The sequence below is a fragment of the Anopheles funestus genome, assembly GCF_943734845.2.
Source record: "Anopheles funestus chromosome X unlocalized genomic scaffold, idAnoFuneDA-416_04 X_unloc_24, whole genome shotgun sequence".
NCBI classification, from domain to species: domain Eukaryota; kingdom Metazoa; phylum Arthropoda; class Insecta; order Diptera; family Culicidae; genus Anopheles; species Anopheles funestus.
The window spans coordinates 42,501-65,000 of NW_026045148.1; the positions used below are offsets into that span (position 1 = coordinate 42,501).

Sequence of the window (22,500 nt, forward strand, 5' to 3'; positions counted from 1 at the left end):
TCTGGGTAGATGAGCCACCTTCAAGTTGAACTTGAACTGTTTGCACCGTGCATAGTAGATAATGGTCGTTCCAGTACACGGAATCGGACAGGTGCAGTTACACACCGTCCCTACGTGCTGAGCTTCTCCCGTTTCGCTCGCAGCTACTCAGGGAATCCCGGTTGGTTTCTTCTCCTCCCCTTATTAATATGCTTAAATTCTGGGGGTTGTCTCACATCACTTGAGGCCTACAACAAAATCAGTCACATTCCATTCGTTTCGAACCCGGGGCATAGCGAACCGATATATACGCAACAACACTTCACACACACACACACACGGATTGGGCAATTTACGGTCATTTTTGAATCAACGATGGCCCCCCCGAGCACGTTGTCCGAATATCACTCCAATAAGGACAACGAGTTCCGCTCGGCATCGTTTTGATTCGATCTCTCAACAACAACTCTCGGTCGACTTGGTCGACTTGGACCCACGATGTCTCCCCCCGAGCATGTCGAGCCAACTGCACCACTATTGTATTGGACAACATGTTCCCCTCGGGCATCGATGGGTTAATCATGCACCACTATTATAAAACCCTTTGACGTTTTCCCCCAAGCACGTTGATCCAGTATTACGACGGATACGGTCAACGAATTCTTGGACATCAAAGAGGTTTTCGATTGAATTTCCCCATGTTTCACAACGTACTCTTAGCGGTATCCTACGATACGTCTCACTCTATTTGTGTGTGTGCGCGTTTACGTGCGTGCGATTTATGCGGTTCACCCCTTTACTTTCAGCGCCCTGCGGTCCCAACAAAGGTCCCGAGCACGCCATTATGCACAGTGTGGAAGCGTGTTTCCCCCACGACACTAGACGGGCTGCTCGCCATAGTGTTCTATTGTGGCACGCTCCACCCTGAAGTTTGGTTTGTTGTATATCAAGGAATTGATAGGCACTCAAGAATGTGTGCATCGGCCGGGTTTAATCGTCCGACGCGCAATATGCGTTCAACTTATCGGTGTTCATGTGTCCTGCAGTTCACATTGTGACGCGCATTTAGCTGCGGTCTTCATCGATCCATGAGCCGAGTGATCCCCTGCCTAGGGTTTTATAGTAAGGTTCCCAATGTAACACAATCCCGGTGGTACGTCCAAAGACTAACTTTCTGACTAAGTTGTCTTTATTACCCAATAGTCCCAGGCCTTGTGACTTGTGGCTCATGTCTACGCCCATGGCCACCATTCGCTAAGATAGTTTTGAAGTCACTTTGAAGGCCCAGGAACAACTCTCTTAGCACATCGGTTAACCTGGCGCCGCAGTCAACTCATGTGCTTGGATCGGATCGAGCTATTGAGTATTGGGCCTGCATACTCGCTCATCCGTATCCTTTGCGTACCGCCCCATGGCCCTTGTATGTCTGCACCACAGTTCCTGTTCGTTCCGTGCCTATGGCCGGATACGTATTGCACATCGGTATACCTGTCGCTACTCAGGCAACTCGTGTGCGTGGATTGGATCGAGAACATGGTGTGTGCCCCATGTTATAATTGATAGTCCATATCCACTTTATAGGTTAAAGTCATAAGTTGTGATTGCACAACCATTCTTCATAAGAGTTTAATCACTCTTCAACTAACTTTCGTTCTGGTGTCTTGGTATCAAATCGCGTAAGACACAAGATTCTACTGGCCAAATAGAATCTAGCACATTGGTTAACCTGGCGCCGCAGTCAACTCATGTGCTTGGATCGGATCGAGCTATTGAGTATTGGGCCTGCATACTCGCTCATCCGTATCCTTTGCGTACCGCCCCATGGCCCTTGTATGTCTGCACCACAGTTCCTGTTCGTTCCGTGCCTATGGCCGGATACGTATTGCACATCGGTATACCTGTCGCTACTCAGGCAACTCGTGTGCGTGGATTGGATCGAGAACATGGTGTGTGCCCCATGTTATAATTGATAGTCCATATCCACTTTATAGGTTAAAGTCATAAGTTGTGATTGCACAACCATACTTCATAAGAGTTTAATAACTCTTCAACTAACTTTCGTTCTGGTGTCTTGGTATCAAATCGCATAAGACACAAGATTCTACTGGCCAAATAGAATCTAGCACATTGGTTAACCTGGCGCCGCAGTCAACTCATGTGCTTGGATCGGATCGAGCTATTGAGTATTGGGCCTGCATACTCGCTCATCCGTATCCTTTGCGTACCGCCCCATGGCCCCGTCCTTAGAGTTAATGACTAATAGGCTTAACTCTTTGTATGTCTGCACCACAGTTCCCGTTCGTTCCGTGCCGTGGCCGGATACGTATTGCACAACAGTAGATACCATCACCTGACGTATCTAACACACCACTATTGTAACTCGTCGTCGAAGGACCTTTCAAGTGCCTGATGGCCAGGGGAGCTCTTACACGGCACGGAGACACAGTGATGCTCGCCCATCACAGTGTACAACGATCGAGTTTGCTTAAGTGTCTGGGTACCTACACACCAGACACAATGCAATGGCCACGGATCCACACAAGGCACATCACATGCAGAAAGCTTCACCAGATTATGACACATACCACACTCTTGTAACTCGTCGTCGAAGGGGCGTTCAAAGTGCCTTACGGCTAGGGGAGATCTAGCACGGCACGGAGACACAGTGATGGTTGCCCATCAAAGTGTACAACGATCGAGTTTGCTTTCCGCGCAAGCGTTCTAAGTGTCTGGGTACCTACACACCAGACACAATGCAATGGCCACGGATCCACACAAGGCACATCACATGCAGAAAGCTTCACCAGATTCTGACACATACCACACTCTTGTAACTCGTCGTCGAAGGGGCGTTCAAAGTGCCTTACGGCTAGGGGGGATCTAGCACGGCACGGAGACACAGTGATGGTCACCCATCAAAGTGTACAACGATCGAGTTTGCTTTCCGCGCAAGCGTTCTAAGTGTCTGGGTATCTAAGCACCAGACACAATGCAATGGCCACGGATCCACACAAGGCACATCACATGCAGAAAGCTTCACCAGATTCTGACACATACCACACACATGCAACTCGTCGTCGATGGGGCGTTCAAGTGCCTTACGGCTAGGGGAGATCTAGCTCGGCACGGAGACACAGTGATGGTCACCCATCAAAGTGTACAACGAACGAGTTGGCTTTCAACAAATTCTGACACATAGCAAGCGAGCGACCGAGCTACACCGAAGGCAGCCCATGGTTGGTCACTCGCGGACGATCATCAGTAATGATCCTTCCGCAGGTTCACCTACGGAAACCTTGTTACGACTTTTACTTCCTCTAAATCATCAAGTTCGGTCAACTTCAGCCATGCCAGCTGCAGCTCACGAAGGAACCGCGGAAGGTAAGCCTCCAGAAACCTCACTAAATAATCCATCGGTAGTAGCGACGGGCGGTGTGTACAAAGGGCAGGGACGTAATCAGCACTAGCTAATGACTAGTGCTTACTAGAAATTCCAGGTTCATGGGGACCGTTGCAGTCCCCAATCCCGACTAGATGGGCATTTTAGTGATTTCCCGTTCCTCTCGGAATGGGGGCGCCTATTGGCGAGAACACGCTGCGACCCACATTGTAGCACGCGTGCAGCCCAGAACATCTAAGGGCATCACGGACCTGTTATCGCTCATTCTCAGCTTGCTAAACACAAGTTGTCCCGCTAAGCAGGGCAAACGTAGCCGACGACCGCCCGTGAAGGCGCCGCCCGGCTGTAACGTCAGGTGCGCCCGGAGGCGCACTGCTGACAGCGTTCTAGTTAGCATGTTTGAGTCACGTTCGTTATCGGAATTAACCAGACAAATCATTCCACGAACTAAGAACGGCCATGCACCACTACCCTTAAATTTGAGAAAGAGCTATCAATCTGTCTTACCTCGATAAGTTTGGACCTGGTAAATTTTCCCGTGTTGAGTCAAATTAAGCCGCAAGCTCCACTTCTTGTGGTGCCCTTCCGTCAATTCCTTTAAGTTTCAACTTTGCAACCATACTTCCCCCGGAACCCGATTTTGGTTTCCCGGAAGCGACTGAGAGCACCGAATAGGGGTAGCGTCTCCCAATTGCTAATTGGCATCGTTTACGGTTAGAACTAGGGCGGTATCTAATCGCCTTCGATCCTCTAACTTTCGTTCTTGATTAAAGAAAGCATCCATGGCAAACGCTTTCGCTTCAGTTGGTCCTACGACGGTCTACGAATTTCACCTCTCGCGCCGTAATACCAATGCCCCCAACTACTTCTGTTAATCATTACCTCTAGGTTTCTGACAAACCAACGAAATCGTATAAACCGAGGTCATATTCCATTATTCCATGCAAGATTATTCTCGGCCAACGCCAACCCCACGGGGGGGCCGGACGCTTTGTCTTAGCCTGCTTTGAGCACTCTAATTTGTTCAAGGTAAATGTGAGTATCTTGAGCACCATGAGGAGCCCGTGCCGGAGTTAACCGGTAGCACGGTACTCGTTCACAGAGTAACGCCCAAGTACACCATTGTGAGTCGCAGCCGTGAGCGCGCGCACGAACGGCCCCGGCGTGTAACCGGGCGCCCGTGGCGGTCACGTGTCTGGACGGGCAATCAACTTCGAACGTTTTAACCGCAACAACTTTAATATACGCTAGTGGAGCTGGAATTACCGCGGCTGCTGGCACCAGACTTGCCCTCCACTTGATCCTTGTTGAAGGATTTATACTCAACTCATTCCAATTATGGACCATCGTTAGAGAGGTCCATATTGTTATTTCTCGTCACTACCTCCCCGTACTGGGATTGGGTAATTTACGCGCCTGCTGCCTTCCTTGGATGTGGTAGCCATTTCTCAGGCTCCCTCTCCGGAATCGAACCCTGATTCCCCGTTACCCGTCGCAACCATGGTAGTCCTCTACACTACCATCAATAGTTGATAGGGCAGACATTTGAAAGATCTGTCGTCAGTCGACAAGCGACCATACGATCTGCGTCCTTATCCAGACTTCAACTCAAGCCGCCCGGAGGCGATTGGTTTAACTAATAAGTGCACCAGTTCAGCTACCCGCGAGGGCAACAGTCCCGGCATGTTGCATGTATTAGCTCTGGATTTTCCACAGTTATCCAAGTAACTAGTGGTAGGATGATCTTGTGAATTATAGCTGTTATACTGAGCCTTATGCGGTTTCACATTCATTTATGTTTGTACTTAGACATGCATGGCTTAACCTTTGAGACAAGCGTATATTACTGGTAGGATCAACCAGAATTCGTTCCACTACAGACACACACTCGCTTAGTGGGAAATAAATTTCCACACAACTCTCTCTCTCTAGAACCATATGGAATGGCTCTTTGGTGTTGGGTAAGGCACCAATTTGTTGGGGTGTAACGGTCACCACCAACTTTAAGTTGGTTAGGGCACAACGGAAACCACTAACTAAACTTTAGGAAACTAAATTTCCTCACACATTATCTCTCACCATATTAGCACTAGGTGCTATCCACGATTGTACAACGTTTCAACTCTTGAATCGACCGTAGGGCCGCGGAATTGCTTCCGGGCCCCTATTCTCGCTATTCATTGTTCATCTCTTTCAATACATCGAGTTCGTTCCATTGGGTAGTTCGCATGGCGAACGTTTTGATGCAGCCCCCTGGGGGACCACGGCACTTTACACCGGGTATGGTGTATGCGCAACCTACAGATAACAATAAACCCCTTATGCGTGTGTAAACCGATGTTGGGCTGCTCAACATCTTTCATGGTTACATCACTTGCACCAGAACCCACGGTGCCGATTTGGTAATATGTTGTACATTTACTCTCAAGATGTACGCTTCGGCCCCTTATTCAGGGGCTCAAGCTATTACCAGCAAGAACAATCCTCATCCAGACTTGAACTCGAAACACCCGCAGGCGAACGGTTTAACTAATAAGTGCACCAGTCTTGAATCCATGCGTCGGTGGAAACAATGCCGGCGTGTTGCATGTATTAGCTCTGAACTTAGCGAGTGATTGCCTTGCAGCTGTCATACTGAGCGTAGAGCGTGATTATCGCTCACTTGAACCATGTTGAATGGCTCTTTGGTGTAGGGTAAGGCACCAATTTGTTGGGGCGTAACGGTCACCACCAACTTAAGACTTGCTTATAGGTATTTCAACGTTTTCAACTCTTAAATCGACCGTGTTTCATTATCATCTCTTCTTCTTATTAAATGCATAGAGTTCGTTCCATTGGGTAGTTCGCGTGGCGAACGGTTTGATGCAGCCCCCCGGGGGGGACCACGGCACTTTACACCGGGCATGGTGTATGCGCAACCTACAGATCACCAATATATTTGTGATCGATAATGCACACTTCTTACACGACTGACCAGTCGACAGCGCTGCCTTCCTATTATGCGTGTGTAAACCGATGTTGGGCTGCTCAACATCTTTCACGGTTACATCACTTGCACCCGAACCCATGGTGCCGATTTGGTAATATGTTGTACATGGTCTCAAGATGTACGCTTCGACCCCTTATTCAGGGGCTCAAGCTATTACCAGCAAGATCAATCCTCATCCAGACTTGAACTCGAAACACCCGGAGGCGAACGGTTTAACTAATAAGTGCACCAGTCTTGAATCCATGCGTCGGTGGAAACAATGCCGGCATGTTGCATGTATTAGCTCTGAACATAGCGAGTGATTGCCTTGTAGCTGTCGAACTGAGCGTAGAATGTGATTATCGCTCACTTGAAAGGGTCAAGCCCTTTCGAGTCGTCCGGTTTTTACGCCAGACGACTCGGTTCACCATCTTTCGGGAAGGGACCGTCTCGGTCGCAAGCTGCTCCGGTCCCCAAACAACCTGCGACAAATGATAGGAAATGCCGACATCAATACGTGTTCAGTTTGGTTTATCGCTCATAGGTCTTTTTGACCATCGATCCCTGATTATAACTCTCAATTAAACAGTCAGGAGAGTAAGGCATGCCCATCGATATCTCATCGACAGGCGATACCGCAAGAACGGCCAACGACACATCAGGTGATCGATTATTGCTACGACTTTTGCTTAATCGTTTCCACTCCTTAGAGAAAGAAACCCCCGGGGACCGTCTCGGTCGCAAGCTGCTCCGGTCCCTAAACAACCTGCGACAAATGATAGGAAATGCCGACATCAATATGTGTTCAGTTTGGTTTATCGCTCATTGGTCTGTTTGACCATCGATCCCTGATTAAACTCTCAGTAATCCAGTCGGGAGAGTAAGGCATGCCCATCGATATCTCATCGACAGGCGATACCGCTTGAACGGCCAACGACACATCAGAGGATCGTATCTTGCTACAACTTTTGCTTAATCGTTTCTTCTCCTTGGAGAAAGAAACCCCCGGGGACCGTCTCGGCCGCAAGCTGCTCCGGTCCCTAAACAACCTGCGGCATCAAATGATAGGAAAAGCCGACATCAATACGTGTTCAGTTTGGTTTATCGCTCATTGGTCTTGTTTGACCATCGATCCCTGATTAATACTCTCAATTAGAAGGTCGGTAGAGTAAGGCATGCCCTTCGATATCTCATCGACAGGCGATACCGCATGAACGGCCAACGACACATCAGAGGATCGTATCTTGCTACAACTCTTGCTTAATAGTTTCCACTCCTTGGAGAAAGAAACCCCCGGGGACCGTCTCGGCCGCAAGTTGCTCCGGTCCCTAAACAACCTGCGGCATCAAATGATAGGAAAAGCCGACATCAATACGTGTTCAGTTTGGTTTATCGCTCATAGGTCTGTTTGACCATCGATCCTAGAATTCAACTTTCGAGTAAGGCATGCCCGTCGATATCTCATCGATAGGCGATACCGGTAGAACGGCCAACGACACACATCTAGGATCGCATTTACTCTTCCTTGGATGGATAACCAATACCCTAGGACCGTTTCATCGCGAGCTGCTCCGGTCCTCAAACAACTCGCGAACCACCGATAGGATGATATTAGGAATGGCCGACTTTCATCCTTTAACTCTCAGTTCTGCTTACCAAAACATAGGTACTTGGACCTTAAAGACCACTATATGTTCCCCGATCGGGGGCAATCGGAACGTCTATCCATCATCAACATCGTTTCACTCATTCCGAACCACCAAATTGGACAGACAGTACCATATTCACCAACCGATTGCTTCAACTTCGCAAACTGTATGGTAAGTTCTACTAATTTCACATCTTACCATCGACTAATAGTGCATAAATCCACTTGGAAATCACTTTTCCTTGGTCCTCGGACCTTCTACGACAACGTCCAACAAATATCCGAAGTCGTTTCCCAACTTAGACCAAGCATTTCGTATCTTTACTTCTAATCGATTTTTTCTCGCATAATTGACGATCAAAATCTAAAAACCACATTTTGAGCCAGAAGCAGTCGTCCGATCGTCCTGGGGGTAGTCTCAATCGATTTAGAAGGGTCCAATTCATAAAGATACATACTCAGTCAAAATCATGCTTCTGGCTCACCTACCCCCTATATAGTAAACGAAAGCGTACAGGCGTGGAAAACGTGCCATTTTTCTCCATCACGGACTTTTTTTTTCTCGTTGCACCGACTCTAGTAAAAAAGTGAAATTTTTTACTAGTTACCAACTTTTGCAAATTATCATCGGATATCACTTTTTATGGTCTATAGTAAGTTCTTATCACGTTTTAGTAGTTTTTGAAAAAAAAATTTTTTTGAACTTTTCAAAATTTTTCAAAACAAAGTTTTTGTAGGCGGTTTTGTGTATGGAGGGTTACTAGTCTCGGGGTCACTGTTTGACCGAAAAACCACTATATATCATTCGAAAGGTAATTTCAAGGGCTACAAAAAATTGTTCTACGGCACCCCCCTCCGACGTCTAGTATTCGAGTTATTGGCCAAAAACCATCACTTGAGCGATTTTTCGTTCAGGGTACCCGACTCTAGTAAAAAAGTGAAATTTTTCTCGATTGACCAAGTGTTGCAAATGACCATCGGATTTCACTTTTTATGGTCTATAGTGAGTTCTGATCACGATTTGGTACTTTTTGAAAAAATTTTTTTGACGCACTTTTCAAAATTTTGCAAAACCAAAACTTTTTAGGCGGTTTTGTGTATGGAGGGTTACTAGTCTCGGGGTCACTGTTTGACCAAAAAACCACTATATATCATTCGAAAGGTAATTTCAAGGGCTACAAAAAATTGTTCTACGGCACCCCCCTCCGACGTCTAGTATTCGAGTTATTGACCAAAAACCGCAACTATAGCGGTTTTTCGTACAGGGTACCCGACTCTAGTAAAATGATGCGATTTTTACTAGTCTAGGAACTTTTTGGTCAAAAAATCAAGTATATGTCATTCGATAGATAATTTCAAGGGCTACCAAAAATTGTTCCACGACACCCCCCTGCGACGTCTAGTATTCGAGTTATTAGCCAAAAACCGCAACTTAAGCGGTTTTTCGTCCAGGGTACCCGACTCTAGTAAAATGATGCGATTTTTACTAGTCTAGGGAACTTTTTGGCCAAAAATCAAGTATATGTCATTCGATAGATAATTTCAAGGGCTACCAAAAATTGTTCCACGACACCCCCCTGCGACGTCTAGTATTCGAGTTATTAGCCAAAAACCGCAACTTAAGCGGTTTTTCGTCCAGGGTACCCGACTCTAGTAAAATGATGCGATTTTTACTAGTCTAGGGAACTTTTTGGCCAAAAATCAAGTATATGTCATTCGATAGATAATTTCAAGGGCTACCAAAAATTGTTCCACGACACCCCCCTGCGACTTCTAGTATTCGAGTTATTAGCCAAAAACCGCAATTATAGCGGTTTTTCGTCCAGGGTACCCGACTCTAGTAAAATGATGCGATTTTTACTAGTCTAGGAACTTTTTGGTCAAAAAATCAAGTATATGTCATTCGATAGATAATTTCAAGGGCTACCAAAAATTGTTCCACGACACCCCCCTGCGACGTCTAGTATTCGAGTTATGGGCCAAAAACCATTCATACTTGAGCATTTTGCTCATTTTGCCTGTACGGGTACCGGGGACTAGTAAAATCAGGCCAATTTTACTAGAGTAGGGGTCCTTTTTGGTCAAAAAAACAACTTTTGCTCGTTCGATAGGGAATCGATAGGGCAACAAAAAATCGTTCTACGACCCCCCCTTCCGATGTCTAGTATTCGAGTTATGGGCCAAAAACAGTTTATAGCTAATTTTTCACTCGATTTTTCACCAAGTATCGCACATTACTCCGGTTCTATACATTGGATCGTCAATCTTTAAGATTTTATGGGTAGTTCCAACTGTTTGCTACATTTCATCCATACATCACCAACCGATTCAATGTCTGTACTAGAAGTTATTAGAGGAATAAAAAAATTTACCCTTGGCTTTGGACCGTACAATTTTACCCATTTTTGGCCCATATTTGCCCCATAGCTCCGCCGGTATCCAAGATATGGCCACACTTTCTTCTGGCCATGGGTAGATGGCACTTGTGGCTAGATTTCTTCCATGCACCACTAATCGCTACCATGTCTGTGGCCGGAGCTATTCACGAAAGCGCCTCGCGCACTTGGTCGGATTTTTGGTCCAACTTGCACCATTTTTGGCCCATATTTGCCCCATAGCTCCGCCGGTATCCAAGATATGGCCACACTTTCTTCTGGCCATGGCTAGATGGCACTTGTGGCTAGATTTCTTCCATGCACCACTAATCGCTACCATGTCTGTGGCCGGAGCTATTCGACGAACAACCATCGCATTTACCTAGGTACTTTTTCGGATTTTTGGTCCAACTTGCACCATTTTTGGCCCATATTTGCCCCATAGCTCCGCCGGTATCCAAGATATGGCCACACTTTCTTCTGGCCATGGGTAGATGGCACTTGTGGCTAGATTTCTTCCATGCACCACTAATCGCTACCATGTCTGTGGCCGGAGCTATTCACGAAAGCGCCTCGCGCACTTGGTCGGATTTTTGGTCCAACTTGCACCATTTTTGGCCCATATTTGCCCCATAGCTCCGCCGGTATCCAAGATATGGCCACACTTTCTTCTGGCCATGGGTAGATGGCACTTGTGGCTAGATTTCTTCCATGCACCACTAATCGCTACCATGTCTGTGGCCGGAGCTATTCACGAAAGCGCCTCGCGCACTTGGTCGGATTTTTGGTCCAACTTGCACCATTTTTGGCCCATATTTGCCCCATAGCTCCGCCGGTATCCAAGATATGGCCACACTTTCTTCTGGCCATGGGTAGATGGCACTTGTGGCTAGATTTCTTCCATGCACCACTAATCGCTACCATGTCTGTGGCCGGAGCTATTCACGAAAGCGCCTCGCGCACTTGGTCGGATTTTTGGTCCAACTTGCACCATTTTTGGCCCATATTTGCCCCATAGCTCCGCCGGTATCCAAGATATGGCCACACTTTCTTCTGGCCATGGCTAGATGGCACTTGTGGCTAGATTTCTTCCATGCACCACTAATCGCTACCATGTCTGTGGCCGGAGCTATTCGACGAACAACCATCGCATTTACCTAGGTACTTTTTCGGATTTTTGGTCCAACTTGCACCATTTTTGGCCCATATTTGCCCCATAGCTCCGCCGGTATCCAAGATATGGCCACACTTTCTTCTGGCCATGGGTAGATGGCACTTGTGGCTAGATTTCTTCCATGCACCACTAATCGCTACCATGTCTGTGGCCGGAGCTATTCACGAAAGCGCCTCGCGCACTTGGTCGGATTTTTGGTCCAACTTGCACCATTTTTGGCCCATATTTGCCCCATAGCTCCGCCGGTATCCAAGATATGGCCACACTTTCTTCTGGCCATGGCTAGATGGCACTTGTGGCTAGATTTCTTCCATGCACCACTAATCGCTACCATGTCTGTGGCCGGAGCTATTCGACGAACAACCATCGCATTCACCTTCTCGTTGCACTTCTTCGGGAATTTGGTGCAACCAAGTTTTCACTATAACTTGGTCATTTTCCGTCCATCGGACATGCGGTTTTGGGTGTCGATACTTGACACCGCGCGCTACAATATGTTTCTCCACGACTATGTGGTCCGATGCTTCCAACAGGAGCTATTCGAGGAGTACCGATTTTTCACCATTAAAAATGCTCGTTTTTGCACCAACTTTTGCCTATAACTCAGGCTGTATCGATCGGATCTTCAATCTTGAAAAAGTTTTGGATAGGTGGCATCAAATGCTACATTTCGTTCTTCCACGTCAACTTTGTCCGATGTCTAGCAAAAAAGTTATTCGCGAACCAAGTCCAGAACCCATGCAATGGCTGCCCACATTGCATACATCACGGCGGTTAACTCTCGTTACTCTATACCGAGGACTTGGTACTTTTTCAGGCATTCGTTGCTACTTCTCGGTTCATGATATTCGTTTACGGTCTTCACTAGGGCATTTGGTGCTCCTTATCGGTTCATGATATTCGTTTACGGTCTTCACTAGGGCATTTGGTGCTCCTTATCGGTTCATGATATTCGTTTACGGTCTTCACTAGGGCATTTGGTGCTCCTTATCGGTTCATGATATTCGTTTACGGTCTTCACTAGGGCATTTGGTAATGGGCTTCCCACTTTCTACTGATCGATCCATACTCACTTGCGTGCACCTAGCCTAGGAAGGTTTCCTATGGCTTCCCATCTTTCTACTGATCGATCCATACTCACTTGCGTGCACCTAGCCTAGGAAGGTTTCCTTGGGCTTCCCATCTTTCTACTGATCGATCCATACTCACTTGCGTGCACCTAGCCTAGGAAGGTTTCCTATGGCTTCCCATCTTTCTACTGATCGATCCATACTCACTTGCGTGCACCTAGCCTAGGAAGGTTTCCCTTTGGTACCGACTTCCATCTACGCACTCGATATAACCTAGGTACTTGGTACCGATGATGGTTAACACTCAAGCATTTCTTGCATCCTGCGTGCAAGGTACCAATTTTCACTTCTCAGGTGCGTTTATGAGCCCGCATTAATCCAATATCGCTCTGATGGCCTTTCTTATTATTTCATCCGATAGCCCTTGCCAAAAGCTACCAAAAGTTCCTCCACGGCCATGTGCTCCGACGCTTAGTTTAGGAAATATTCGAAAAAATTCAAAATAGGAAGCATTTTCTTATTGGAAAATCACCTTAAATCGATGGCCATTTTTTGGGCAAAAACTTTAACGTCTTCCCGACTTTGCGGGAATTGCGAATTTTAGGCACCCAGAGAAAATCTTTTACTTTAAGGGGGCGGCCGCGAAGTTGCCCAAAGTCTCGGACACAAAAATTCTCAAGTTCCCCACTCTAGTAAATCGCCCTATGAGTATCTCCTGGCCCGCGAGCTCTGCGAGCGGGCCAGCTTCGGCGATTTTTGCCTTTTCGCCTAGGCGGTTCTTCTACGAAATTGGTCCACAGCTTTTGCTCAGAAAGCTAGCATTTGTTGCAACAGTTAGGTACTTGGTACCACATTTTGGTATCCATTTGGGCATTTGTGGCAACTACTCGGTACTTTGGCCCACATTTCGCTCTACTCGGGCTTCTATGGTGGTACTTGTCGGTACTTCTGGCCAACTTAGGCCAATTGGGTGCAACTTGTGGGTACTCTGTGGGTACTTTAGGGCATATTGTGTCTTTCGGGTGAACCTTCGCGATACTTCATGGGTACTGATGGCCAACTTAGGAACATTCAGTGCAACCTTTGGGCCTAAGGAAATTTGTCCAACTCTTTGGACTTAGAAAATTTTCTGGACTTAGAAAATTTTCTGGACTTGTAAAAATTTTCAAATGTTCAATTTGGCCCACATTTCGCTCTACTCGGGCCTCTATGGTGCTACTTGGCGGTACTTTTGGCCAACTTAGGCCAATTGGGTGCTCTTTGTGGGTACTCTATCGGTACTTTTGGCCAACTTAGGCCAATTGGGTGCTATTTGTGGGTGCTCTATCGGTACTTTTGGCCATGTTAGGCCCATTCGGTGCTATATGTGGGTGCTCTATCGGTACTTTTCGCCATGTTAGGCCCATTCGGTGCTATTTGTGGGTACTCTATCGGTACTTTTGGCCAACTTAGGCCCATGGGGTGCTCTTTGTGGGTACTCTATCGGTACTTTTGGCCATGTTAGGCCCACTCGGTGCTATTTGTGGGTACTCTATCGGTACTTTTGGCCATGTTAGGCCCACTCGGTGCTATTTGTGGGTACTCTATCGGTACTTTTGGCCAACTTAGGCCAATGGGGTGCTATATGTGGGTGCTCTATCGGTACTTTTGGCCATGTTAGGCCCACTCGGTGCTATATGTGGGTGCTCTATCGGTACTTTTGGCCATGTTAGGCCCATTCGGTGCTATTTGTGGGTACTCTATCGGTACTTTTGGCCAACTTAGGCCAATTGGGTGCTCTTTGTGGGTACTCTATCGGTACTTTTGGCCATCTTAGGCCCATTCGGTGCTATTTGGGGGTACTCTATCGGTACTTTTGGCCAACATAGGCCAATTGGGTGCTACTTGTGGGTGCTCTATCGGTACTTTTGGCCAACTTAGGCCAACTGGGTGCTATTTGTGGGTACTCTATCGGTACTTTTGGCCAACTTAGGCCAACTCAGTGCTTCTTGTGGGTACTCTATCGGTACTTTTGGCCAACTTAGGCCAACTGGGTGCTATTTGTGGGTACTCTATCGGTACTTTTGGCCAACTTAGGCCAACTCAGTGCTTCTTGTGGGTACTCTATCGGTACTTTTGGCCAACTTAGGCCCATTCGGTGCTCTTTGTGGGTGCTCTATCGGTACTTTGGGACATATTATGTCCTTCGGGTGAACCTTCTCGATACCTCATGGGTACTTGTGGCCAACTTAGGAAAATTCAGTGCAACCTATGGGCCTTTGGAAATTGTTCCAACACTTTGGACTTAGAAAATTTTCTGGACTTAGAAAATTTTTTGGACTTAGAAAAATTTTCAACTTCTGTATCTTCTTCATCATGTTCCATTTTGTGGGACTTAGAAAATTTTCTGGACTTAGAAAATTTTTTGGACTTAGGAAATTTTTCAACACTTGTAAAATTTTTGTTCCTTCTTTGAAGAAGAATACTTTCCACTATTAGCTTCTTTCTCTTTTTCTTCTTAGTTGTCTTCTTATTTTCGGTCCGAGAGCGCCGACACTTGTAAAATTATCTAAGTCCGAAGACTTTTGGAATGAACCAAAAGTCAACGAACACAATACATCAACCCTATCAACATCAAGTGGCAACCCGAAGGAAGCGCAGCGGCCAGCCCATGTACAACGCGAAGTTGTAGCATGCAACCGACCAACCGCTAACCTCCAACGGCACTCAATGTATTCGTTACACATGGGCGCACCTGCACCACACTGTCGTGACCATCCAACGAGCCGTCGGTTCGGTCGTGTGTTACAAGCACCCCATCACATAGGCATAGAGTCACCACACAGTGTTCTTCAACACTCTCGTCACATGGTGCAAGTCACGGTACGCACCACCAATGTGCACTGGTTGGCCAATTCCAGCACACACGGGGCGCGCACGCGCAAGCACTAACCACCAAGCATGGGTCGCCTGAGAGGATCGATGCGAACGCATCTCTACAACTTGAAGCTCCCAGCCTGTAGTCCCGTCGTTTGCGGGCGGTCGTAGGTGTCGAAACTAGTGATATCCACAGTCGGCAAGCTCGTCCACCGGTGTTCCCAACATGTATGGTACTAACACGTGCAGCGCGAACCCGCCCTTTGCGGCCTAGTAGTAAGCGGGGATGAGACGCCAGTGTGCCAATGGACAGCACGGACGGTTCTCGGAGGGTTGTTAGGCCCGCTAGCTTACGACCACCTAATGGGTATAAGAAGCGCTATCAGCTCGGATTGGATACGACCTTAGAGGCGTTCAGGCATAATCCAGCGGACGTAGCGTCATACCATAGTCCGTTCGAACTAGTATTGAGCCAGTGGTCCGTACCTGTGGTTCCTCTCGTACTGCACAGGAATTCCGTTAAGATAGCGACAAACAATGCACACCAGTAGGGTAAAACTAACCTGTCTCACGACGGTCTAAACCCAGCTCACGTTCCCTTGAAAGGGTGAACAATCCTACGCTTGGTAAATTTTGCTTTACAATGATAGGAAGAGCCGACATCGAAGGATCAAAAAGCCACGTCGCTATGAACGCTTGGCGGCCACAAGCCAGTTATCCCTGTGTGTAGGTGAGCTGTCATCCAGTGTAAACAGACGTGTGAAATACGCTCCGTATAAACAGTGTATTTTTTCGTGCAAAAGTGTCGATATTTTGCCTGAAAATCGTCATAAACGATCAAGAACATCGTTTTCCACATGAAGTAGTGAAAACCGGATGAAAATCGGACAAAAATTGACCGAAAAAAGTGAATGAAAATTCCCCATACATTTTGTATGGGAAGTGTTTAATGCAAATAAAACGGCCAAAGTGATCGATCGGAACGCGGTTTTCGCTGGAATCGCAAGATTCTCACCCGTTCTTGTCATTTCATACAAGAAACGGTGGATGCCGATCGTTTTACTGCTAAAAAAAGTGTGTGCAAAATCTTTGATGATTACAACAACAACAACAACAACAACAGTGGTGTCAAAAAATTTTTTGCGCAAAAATCATCGAATTTCGGGCAAAAAAGTGTTAGATGAGGTGTAAACAGTGCCCAAAAGACGATTAAACGTGAAAACCGGACCAAAATCGGACGCCTGAGTGCTGAAAAAAGCCATTCAGAAGTTGGCAAAAGGGTGCTCCAGCTGTGTTTTGGTTTTTGTTTTGTCAATAATTTGGTGAATGTCGAGCTGATCTGGCCGGAAAGTGTTGCAAATTAAGCGGGACTAGTGCTTTTACCGAAATAACATCGAAAACCGGGCGCAAATCGGTTTGAAAATAGTGAAAAAAGTGCAAAACCGGAGGTGGCAAAAGTGCGCAACATCTTGAACACCACCCCCCACAGTGACTTTCCGTTTTTTCACAAAAACGTTAATAACTTTGCCAATTCTCAACCGATTTGAATAATTCTTGCACCAGTGTTCTTGTTTTGACAAAATCTACCCGATTCAAGTGTTAAAACATCAAAATGTGAGAAAAAATATACATGACATTTCGAGTGACAGCTCAGTGACAGGGGACTACCCGACCAGCATTTTTTTCGACGGCCCGGCTAACAAAATTTTGAATTTTTCAAAATTTTTTAAAATTTGCGCGGAAAATTCGGGAAAGTGTCGGGAAAATTCGGGGATATTTTCCCAAGAATTTTGGTACCTTCCGCGCCCCGATCCGACCACGCGTTAGCCCAGGGTAGTGTAAAAACCAGCAGCAAAGGGACTACCCGACCAGCATTTTTTCGACGGCCCGGGTAACAAAATTTTGAATTTTTCAAAATTTTTCAAAATTTGCGCGGAAAATTCGGGAAAGTGTCGGGAAAATTCGGGGATATTTTCCCAAGAATTTTGGTACCTTCCGCGCCCCGATCCGACCACGCGTTAGCCCAGAGTAGTGTAAAAACCAGCAGCAAAGTGGTATAAACTGGAGGAAAATTTTGACTTTCACAAAAATTGAACGGAAAATTCGGGAAAGTGTTGGGAAAATTCGAGAATAATTTCCCAAAAATTCTGGTACCCTCCGCGCCCCGATCCGATTACGCGTTCGCCCAGATTAGTGTAAAAACCAGCAGCAAACCGGTATAAACTGGCATAAAAGTTCGGAAAATTCGAATTCGCCATTAGTCGTCCCAGCCATGTCGTCGGGGCTGGGAGACGACGCCCACCTCCCGGCGACACGCGTCCTACGCCCTCGGACGAGAGCGTCGTCCGTCGTAGCATCCCAGGAGGAACGGATGACACGTAAGTCGATAGAATCGTCTGGGGAATGTTCGCAGGGGGAGGAGAACATGTATATTTCCAGCGACGATGAGGAGTGTATGGACGACTTGAACACGACAGTCGTCCCCAGGGTGCTCGTGGAGAAGCTTCAGCCGCCCAGGGACGAGCAGGAGCCTGCTACGTCGGACACAGTAGCGGCACTGCTGCGGCAACTGAAGAGCCGCGACGAGCAGGTGGCAGGCATGCAGGCGAACCTCGACCGCCTGACTTCACAAATTGCACAGCTCATAGGGGAGCTATCCAGCACGCGCAAGGAGCTGGAGCTGTACCGACAGGGTACGCAGACGGTCGTGTCGATGCAGTCGATGGAAGGCAGTAGTGCTCGTGGCTACTACGCTGCCATCGCCGACGAGCAGCGCACGTATGCCGAAGTGGTGGGCAGCAGCTCGGGGGTACGCCAGCGGCGCAAGCGTGGCAAGCGCGGAGGAAACGCGCGGCCAGCGCAGCAGCAGCAGCAGCAGCAACCACGACAGCAGCAGCAGCCACGTCAGCAGCAGCCCCGGCAACAATGGCCTGCATTGCAGCGGCAGCAGCAGCCGCGTCAGCAGCAGCAGCCACGACAACAACAGTGGCAGCAGCAGCAGCAGCAACAGCAGCAGCAGCGGCAACAGCAGCAACACCGTGAGAAGCAGCAGCAGCAGCGGCAGCCACAGCAGCAGCCACAGCAGCAGCAGCAGCGGCAGCCACATCAGCAGCCGCAGCAGCAGCAGCACCGGCAGCCGCAGAAGCAGCAGCAGCGACAGCCACAGCAGCAGCAACGTGGTCCGGTGCGACGCAGAGTGCGCCCGGATACAATTGAAGTCGCACCAGCTGAAGGTGTAACCTGGACGCAGGTATACCTGAAGCTGCGAACGGCTCCAGAGCTGGAGGAGGTTCGCAAGGACATCGGGATGGGCCGACGCACGGCGCAGGGTCGTCTACGCGTCCCCATTAAGCGGACCGCCGACAGCGAAGCGCTCGCTGCTAAGATACAAGGAGTCCTTGGCAAGACGGGAGTGGCGCGAGTGCTCACCGAGATGGGAGAAGTCCTTATCACCCATGTCGACTCGCTGGCCACAGTCGACGATGTGAAGGAAGCGATCAAGGCTAAACTCGGAGTGGAACCGGGCATCACTTTTGCCGACGTTTGGGAGCTGAGCGATGGCACGAAACGCGCTCGTGTCCGCCTCCCGTTGGCAAAAGCGCAAAACCTACACGAGACGAAATTGCCACTCTGCCAGTTCATCAGCGTGGCACATGAAGTTCCCCGACGTCCTGTTAGCCAGCGCCGCTGCCTACGCTGTTTCGAAGTAGGACACATCGTGCGGGACTGCCACAACGAGCAGGACTATCGAGGCAAGTGCTTCCGCTGTGGCAACCATGGCCATCTGGCGAAGGCTTGCTCTTTGGAGGCTAAGTGCCTCAAATGTGGTGGCCCACACAGCATCGGCCACGCTAGTTGTGGCCAGCAGCGGTCACCGTGTGTGTAAAGCAGCAGCTGAACGTGTTGCAGGCGAACCTGGGCGGTGGACGCACTGCCCAGGATTTCGTCCTTCAGTCCGCTCGGACGGAGCGGATCGACGTGTTGATGCTCTCCGAGGTGTATCGGCCTCCGGAGAACAACGGAACGTGGTCAGTGGACTCGTCGGGGGTTGTAGCCGTGGTGGCTATTGGAGCACATCCCATCCAGCGTGTGTGGCGCAGCCCAACGCCTGGATTGGCGGCTGCTCAGATTGGCGGCATAGTGTTCGTCAGCTGCTATGCTCCCCCCCGCCTCACCATCGACGAGTTCGAGCATTTTCTGGAGGCTCTGGAGCTGGAGACGCTTCCTCACACTCACATCGTCGTAGCGGGCGACTTTAACGCCTGGCACGAGGAGTGGGGAAGTGAGCGCAACACCAGGCGAGGTGAGGAGCTGCTGTCCACCATCCAGCAGCTCGGGCTGAGGATACTCAACCGAGGTACAACCCCAACGTTCGTCGGGAACGGCGTTGCCACTCCCAGTGTCGTCGATGTGTCATTCGCAAGCGAATCTATCGCTCGACCCGACACCTGGACAGTGGCCCCTGACTCGTTGGCGCGGTTCTACACGGCATCCGACCACCGGTATCTTCTCTACACCGTCGGGCCGTCCTCCTCGCCTCAGCACCAGACTGAGCAGCAAAACCAACACCAACACCAGCGACATCAGCAGCGGAATCATCGGCAGCAGCAGCAGCAGCAGCATCATCGGCAACAGCAGCAGCAGCAGCATCGAAACCAGCGACGGAGTCCTCATCCCATCTCCCATCACCAGGGCAGGAGGTGGAAGGCCTCACAGTTCTCGGCCGAGGCGTTCCAGGCGGCACTGCGTGCAGCGAGCTTCGAGGAGCGTGCGGTCAGCCAGGAGGGAATGGTAGAAGCCATGCTCGAGGCTTGCGACGAAACGATGGCGCGGGTCACCACGTCGCACCGTGACCCCCATCGAGCCCTTTTCTGGTGGACACCGGAGCTCACGCGCCTTCGCGAGGAGTGTGCAGCCGCACGTGACCGGATGGTTGCCACGGTCGACCTGCAAGAGCGCAGCCTTGCAGCAGCGCACCACCGAACTGCGAGGCGGACGATGGAGAAGGCGATTCGAGCCAGCAAACGGGCAGAGTTTGACGAGCTTATTCGTCTTGCGGAGAGCAATGAGTTCGGGGCAGGTTACCGTGCTGTCATGTCTCGGCTTCGTGGCAGCTATGTGCCACCGGAGACTGACAAAGAGGAACTGCTGCGCATTTCCGGTGACCTGTTCCCGACTCATCCACCTGTCGTCTGGCCGGAAGCGGAGGACATCGAGGACACCGAGGACGGGCAGTCGTTGACGCCTGTCACCGCGAACGAGCTGCTGGACATCGTGGGATGCATGGCCAACCGGAAGGCACCGGGTCTGGACGGGATCCCCAACGCAGCCGTGAAGACAGCGATCAGGGAGTACCCGGAGGTTTTTCGCCGCCTATACCAGGACTGCCTGGATCGTGGCACGTTTCCTGCGCCGTGGAAGCGGCAGCGCTTGGTGCTGCTGCCCAAGCCAGGCAAACCTCCCGGGGAAAGCTCCTCGTACCGGCCGTTGTGCATGCTCGACGCACTCGGCAAGGTGCTGGAGCGCCTGATCCTGTCCCGGCTCAACGTCCATCTTGAGGATCCCGACGCTCCACGGCTATCGGAGCACCAGTACGGCTTCCGGAAGGGGCGATCCACCATCAGTGCGATCCAGCGTGTTGTCGAGGCTGGAAGGACGGCCATGTCCTTTCGCCGGACGAACCAGCGAGACAACCGATGCCTGATGGTGGTCGCGTTGGACGTCCGCAACGCGTTCAACACCGCGTCCTGGCAGTCCATCGCCAATGCGTTGCGGGAAAAAGGCGTCCCATCCGCACTAAGAAGAATGCTGAGCAGCTACTTCGAGGACCGGCGGTTGACCATCGTGACCAGCGAGGGCCCTGTTGAGCAGCCCATCAGCGCGGGGGTTCCACAGGGGTCCATCCTGGGCCCCACTCTGTGGAACGTGCTGTACGACGGGGTCCTGGGAGTGCCACTGCCACAAGGGACTGAGTTAATCGGCTATGCCGATGACTTGGTTCTGCTCGTCCCGGCGGTGACTCCCGAAGCAGCGGCCGCGACGGCGGAAGCAGCGATCGCGACCATCAGCAGCTGGATGTCCCGTCACCGTCTCGCCCTGGCGCCGGAGAAGACGGAGATGACGGTGATTTCAAGCCTGAAGCGGCCTCCGGCAGTAAGCGTCGTCGTTGAGGGAGTAGCGGTTCCTGCATCAAGATCCATCCGGTATCTGGGCGTGTGGCTGCAGGACCATTTGTCATGGCTCCCACACGTTGAGAAGGCAGCGGCGAAGGCGGAGAAGGTCGCCCAGGCGGTGATACGGCTTCTGCCGAATCATAGCGGCCCGAAATCGTCGCGAGCCCGCCTACTGGCGGCTGTAGCGGACTCCATTCTTCGCTACGGAGCCTCAGTATGGTCGGAAGGCTTGGAAAGGCGACAATGCCGCCGGCTTGTCTGCCGAGTACAGCGTAAGACGGCGATTCGGGTTTGCAGAGCGTTCCGGACGGTGCGTGGCGAAACGGCAGTGCTGCTGGCCGGGCTGATCCCGATCTGCCGCCTCATTGACGAGGACAGCCGGGTGTACCATCAGCTACATCAGCAAGGCCGGGAGGGGACCAGCGAACAGGTTCGAGCCAGCGAACGCGAGCGGACCTACGCGATCTGGCAGGCGGAGTGGGACGCGGACGCCGATAGCAGCGAGGCCAGCCGGTACACGCGCTGGTCACACCGCGTGGTGCCGGACGTTAAAGCCTGGCAGTCACGGAAGCACGGAGACGTGACTTTCCAGCTGGCACAGGTGTTGTCCGGTCACGGATTTTTCCGAGACTACCTGTGCAGCAAGGGCTTCACGTCATCCCCGGACTGTCAGCGCTGCCCCGGTGTGCCCGAGACGGCCGAGCATGCAGTGTTCCACTGCCCACGGTTTGCTGCGGTGCGCGAGGAGCTGTTGAGCGGGCCGGATCCAGTGACTCCCGACAACATCCTCGACTGTCTCCTGGAGGGTCCCGATCGTTGGAGCCGGGTGTGCGAGGCTGCACAACGCATCACGAACG

At 50.0% G+C, this 22,500-nt stretch overlaps 1 non-coding gene and 1 pseudogene across 1 annotated transcript; both read right to left on the reverse strand.

Moving 5' to 3' along the window:
* The window catches only part of LOC125773217 (large subunit ribosomal RNA), a 3,599-nt pseudogene extending 3,370 nt beyond the window's left edge, over positions 1–229 (reverse strand).
* A 709-nt stretch (positions 230–938) lies between these two features.
* LOC125773207 (5.8S ribosomal RNA) lies at positions 939–1,096 on the reverse strand. The gene has a single exon (XR_007419962.1). It is a non-coding gene; the product is annotated as a 5.8S ribosomal RNA (ribosomal RNA).
* Positions 1,097–22,500: the final 21,404 nt, after the last annotated feature.